At 37.8% G+C, this 6,000-nt stretch overlaps 1 protein-coding gene across 4 annotated transcripts in view; it reads left to right on the top strand.

Moving 5' to 3' along the window:
• Nucleotides 1-251: 251 nt before the first annotated feature.
• LOC311294943 (NACHT, LRR and PYD domains-containing protein 3-like) overlaps nucleotides 252-6,000 on the top strand; it is a 56,807-nt gene continuing 51,058 nt past the window's right edge. For 3 of the 4 annotated variants that reach the window (XM_084416061.1, XM_084416059.1, XM_084416062.1), the window contains exon 1: nucleotides 266-353. The gene's annotated coding sequence lies outside the window, so the exon portion shown is untranslated. Of the gene's footprint in view, nucleotides 354-6,000 lie in introns of all 4 variants that reach the window. The other variant, XM_084416060.1, reaches the window with a different exon arrangement.

Below are 6,000 nucleotides of genomic sequence, written 5' to 3'. Positions count from 1 at the left end.
CTCGTCCATGCTGTAAGGCTCAAAAGGAAAAACAGCAGAGCAATCATTAACCAGAAAGAGAGAGATTTCCCCAGTCACATCAGGACCATAAACCCCTGTGATCTGAATAGCATAATATTAACAAGCTTTAAACAAGCTTTTCACAAATTCACATGAATTAATGTGCCAGATTTAAGAGTGATATATTGCACTGCAGTAGATCGTGTAGTACGTCATCGCGTTCAGTTCAGTTTGGGGCGGAGCTTGTTTTTAGCGGAACTCACGTGACTCCTGAAAGCGAAACCAAAAAGCAGTCGTAACTTGTAGACGCCATTTCAGAAGAGTCAGAAATAGAAATGTCTTCACGGGTTACGGTAAGTTTGTTAAAACATTTTAAAGCTGTATTAACGGAGCATTTACTCTAAACATGTCGAACTTAAACTCAAACAACATGTCTCAGTTTGATCGATATACAATCGAAACTCACTTCAGGGAAACTGTAACAGTGAACAATGTTTGATGATAATCATCGATTTTTAACAGGATCATTTAATATGTTATTTTGTAATATTATATTTTTTTGTCTTATTTACATTGACTTGAGAGCATATGGCGTAATTTATATATATATTTAAGATGGAAAAATGCGGTTTTACAGATAGGCCTACTAGACACGCGACTTTCAAATGAAAGATTGGTATCAAAGATGTGAATTGTTAATCCTTATAATAGCCTAACTATTTGGGAGATAAACACGTAAACATAGCATTAGATGTGCATTAATGCTTTGAGACAAAAATAGATCATATTATTTAGACCACTGAGAATATGAAGAAAGTAAATGAGGGCCTGTTCCAATACCCACGGTCTTTGCACTGGATGTCGATTCTGTTCCCTTCCGGAATTCCTGTTTCCTTTACGCAATCATACTGCAAGTCAGATACCATGCCATACGTAGGCCTACCATCAGAACACGAGCAAGAAGCACAACTGGATGTACAGGAAGCCAAAAGGTTAAAAAAGTATTCTATTTTTTTTTCCGAAACTTGAAAGTGTTTATTATTATTATTATTATTATTATTATTATTAGAAGCGAGTTTTTCCCCATCTGTCAATCAATCCAGCTTATTTCTTTTCAAGTTTAAAACATATGACCGATTTCAATGTAATGTTTATTAAGGCTTTAGTCGGTACAGATAAGTCTCTAGTGCAGGACTATTTGAACCACAATCACTTCACAGGTGCTTTTATAATATGAATAATGCTTGTTTTGAAAGACTGATTTTCGAGTAGGTTTAATCAAAGTGAAAATTAAGGGAAAAATAAACCAACTCCAAAAACAATGGCTTCATAATTTAGTTAGGCTATTTATTGCAAGAAACACATTTGTATTCATCCTCCGTGGATGGATTGTCAACACACTTTACGTGAAACCATCGCCCACAGTCATCACAGGAAATCTATAAAAAAAATTTACAAAATTATATATATATATATATGAGTAACCATTTTAAAAAAGGGTTTTAAAGGAGTCATAATGTAGAAATTTCACTTTTCCACGAGAATCAATGTATGTTATGATTGCATAATGATTATACACTGGCCGGGAAGCCGATATTTAAAAGTGAAGCGTTTGTTTACCTCGGGGTTTGTAAAATAGGCCACGTGCACGCGCACGAAAAAACGAGATTTTGATTTCTTCCCCTTCTTGACGTCAAGACGGGGGAGGATATACCAAATATGGACACCGCAAACCTATGCCGCGGGAAGCCCGCCCCTCTCCCCCTCAGATTCAGTTTAGTCGACTCGAGAAAGATGGAGAAACCGAGTGTAGCCTACACTTGAGATGCTCTGTGGGTGACTGCCACAAACAACATGCAAATGTGTTTTATCTACCAAAAACGGACGAAACTATCAGGGAACAGTGGATGAAATTCATTTTTAATGACGCTGTCCCAACAACTCTTTCAAGTGGCGTATCGTTAGGTGTGTGTGCTAAACATTTTACACCGGAATCTTTTACAAATTTGGGGCAGTATCAGGCGAACTTGGCCTCGAAGCTCCGTTTGGGAAAAGGTGCCATCCCAACCATCAGGGACTTGCCAGAAATTGAAAAGGTAAGACTGTGTTTTTATTGCTCTACTGTGGTTAACAAATAGCAGCTAACTGCTAATGCGGCTATTGTATGTAACGTTACCTTCGAGGTAAACACATCTTTCGACTTTGTTTTACACTAGCAGCTACAGTAGTGACGGTACAGGAGTCCATGCTCAGTGGCTAAAACTGTTTAAATGCAAGTATGAATTATGAAAACAATATACCACTAAACATTATTAGCCAAACTCATGCAAAACATGCAGTTTGAAAATAGCTTTCAGTTAGTGGGGCTTCTGTAAGAATGTATCTGGCAATGGTGTATTTTTTCTTTTTTCTTTGGTTGTGATTACAATTTCACTAACAATAAGTACCGTCACATTTATTGAGCTATTGCAGTATTTTGTCTATGTTTTTGTACCGCTTGGAAGTAGTAAAATACATTCCTGCAACCAATCAACGCGCCCCTCATTTGCATTATTATAATGACCGTCCACGACAGCCAAAACATCGCATCAGATCTCGCGAGACAATAATGCCTTTAGAAATAAGGGTCTGAGGGGCTCTGTGTTGATTTTTTTTCCACTTTTAGAAGTGCCTAAAATACTATAATAGAGCATTTGGGTATCCAAGGTAACACAACATTATGACTCCTTTAAAGCAATGGTCCATTCATTATTACTTTGTGTATGCTACACCAACCAAAAATGCTCAGCCATAGTTACCCAAAGAACATCTGCAGAGTCATGTTTCTGCCTCTCCACAAAAGTGGCACAGGTCACTTAGGTCATCTATGAGGTACAGTAAAACACTAATGAAAGTGATGCACATCAAAAAGCACGTCAATAACATTCACAAGCCATACCAGATTGGCGGAGCAGAGTCAAAGCCATCTCCACTCTGAATCGTGTCAGGTCTTGTGGCTCAATGGAGAAGTCGACTGTGGTATTTTGCAGAATGTGTTCTGCAAACTGAGGAAGTAACAAGAAAAATTAACTAAAGCATCATCCCATTTTAATGAACATTTAATATTTGCTACAATGCTATAATCACACACATTCAAGGCGAACACACCACATGATTTAGCATCCCTCTGAAGTGGGTGAGGCAAGCTTTCACACACCCAGTTTGAAACTGAAACACCCTTTGCTATCTTTAGGGCTCTACAAACAAGATCAGGTTATTTAAAGCAGACAGTACATATTACACAGTAACACTACATATGATTGTGGTGCATGAAAAATACCTTGTTGTCTCCAAACACCTTTTCTTCTTGACGTCTGACTCTCCAATTGAGTCAAGCAGAATGTTTTTTGTTAGGATGGGTATACAGCCTAAGTAACATGCTAAAATATCCAGACAACACGATAGGGGTATATTATTGCAAATCAGTATTAAGAGGACAAGGGAAACCTCAAGGGAAACTGTTCTGTACCACAAATACTTACAACTAGGAACCAGTGGTGGCCCTTGTTTACAATGCCCACTATGACCTCATAGTTTGCTGGGTCCAACGGAAAAAACCCACACCATTATGATCTATACCCTTGAGATATGTACCAACAGCACAAACAAATGTACACAAAGCCCTGAACAAAATGGGCATTAGCACAAGTAATAAAGTGCAAAATAAATACAATTTGCAGGACACCTTGAGCCTTTCATATTTTCCCTTCCACATGTCTGTCATGGCAAATGTGTCCATATGGGATGCTTTGCCCGGTGAGGTCAAATTGTGCTGCCTCACTTTCAGGGACAGATACGCATTTATAACCTTGATAAACATTACAAAATTAAACATTAATACAAAATATTAACATAGCAGATGAAAAGCTTATCTGTCAAAATGAAATGTGTACCTCACTCTCCAACTCCATTCCAGGGCCGATCTGTAGGTCTTTGTAAAATAATGTATAGGGTCCCACTCTGAACAGCAGTACATAACTGTCGTTTCCAGCCCAGGCACTTTTTAGACCTACAGAGGATAACCAAAAATAGCATTGCACCTATCACCTCACAAATATATTAGAAATCAGACTAATATTGATCTATTATAAGATCTGACTTTACATCAACACTTACAGCCATGCACTGCGTCTGTGGGGTCAGCTGGTACCTCTGCCCCCATTGTAGGGGTGTGGGACACAGGAGAGGAAAGTGGCGTTTTCATTGAAAAGTTCAATGGAGACAGGGGAGAGGATCTAGTAGATTTTGTTGAATGTTTTGTTCCAATTGATAGTCAGTTGGTGAGGATGGAGGTGATGGGGGGGGGGGGGGGGGGGGGGGGGGGGGGGGTCATGTGACTTGGTGATGGTGAGGTCTACAGGTGTGAGTGAAGGGCATGACGTTTCTTTATGTGCTCTTTTATGTTGTGGTTCTTGGGTAATTCTATGGGGAATTTGGGGTGTGTTTTTAAATGGTTTGAGATTGTCAGTGTTGATTTTGAGGAATATCTTGCCATTTTCATCCCTTAAATCTGCACTTATGTCTTGCAAATGGATAATTTCATACGGCCCCAACCAGCTGTGCTCAAGCTTGCCCCCTTTCCTCTGCTGGGTCCTTATGTTTTTTTCGTAGAACCTTCTGCCCTACAAAAAATGGTGCCTGGTTTGCCAGCCTCTGTGTCCTGTCCTGTTTTTTTTTTTTTTTTTACCTTGTCCATTTTCTCCTTCAGAGAAATGGCCTTTGATATGGTTTCCTCTGCTATCACAGATTCCACTGTGCTGTTTACCTTTAAGAAACATTGAAGATTGAAATTATTTCACTAACTTGTAAGTGATACTACATGATATGTATATGGAACAATGTAATACCTCATACGTCTCTGGCACATCACAAGCATATCGTGCCTCCATGCCGAACATTAAGAAGAATGGTGAGAACCTAGGCTAGTTGTCAGCTGTGTCTTGGTTTTTGAGGAGATGTAGTAAAGTTGGCCATCTATTGAAATAGCTTTATTGTTTGTAAAATCTAAACAATAACCTGCTAGGAGGTTGTGAAGGCCTAATGAAATAAATAGGCTAATTTAAACTGAAATTGCAGCAAAGGTTATTTTTGATGTTCTAGTTGCTGGCAAGTAAATTATAAGAAGGCTATAGTCCATGGACAAGTATGGGCTTTTTGTTTGTATCAAGTCTTGGTGTATCACTATATCTCACTCCTGTCTGTGCAGTTATAGAATTATCTCCACTGTCTAGAATAATTTTAATTTAGAATAAATTGGAGGAACGTCTGCGAATTACATATTTATGGTCTTTTTTTATGCCAAATGGGCATGTGCCTTGAGTTTTATAGCTCATGATTTCTTCATGCATTTTTGGATTCATTGTTGGAATGTGCCAGAAAGAATAGAAATTCAGGTGGCAATGTTGTGTGGTCATCTCCCCAATTTATAACACCATTTATTCACTTGATTAATTGATTGATTTAATTAGTGCCCTCTGAAATTGTATGTTAATTAATTATGATTAGAATGTTATGTTGCATCCATGCATCTTGCATGTGAAAAATATTAAAGAAGGTAATAATAGCAATATATGATTTTATTCATATTTATTTATTTTTATTTCATACAGGGAACATAAAAGGTGTCACCTGAAAATGTGTTTCCCTGTGAAAATAATACGAGGAACTCTTTTTCTCATGTGTATTTTGGTGACATCGAACATATTGTTAATACATTTTGTATACTGTTTACAAAGTTGTATATCATAAACCTGTCATCTCTGACATTTTGCAATCTTTATAAATAATAATAAGACAGTTTGGACGTCAACACGGACAGATAAGGCCATTTTTATAGGCAAAATTCAACTCAGACATTCAGACATTTTACAAAAACTTTGAACAAGTGCAAGATTTATTCAATTCACAGAAATAATACTGGAGTGTGAGAACCATTTTGTTATGCTGCAGTGTAGCAAAGTA

Source organism: Rutilus rutilus, assembly GCF_951802725.1.
Source record: "Rutilus rutilus genome assembly, chromosome: 1".
Lineage (NCBI taxonomy): Eukaryota > Metazoa > Chordata > Actinopteri > Cypriniformes > Leuciscidae > Rutilus > Rutilus rutilus.
This window is presented reverse-complemented; position numbering and strand designations above follow the sequence as displayed.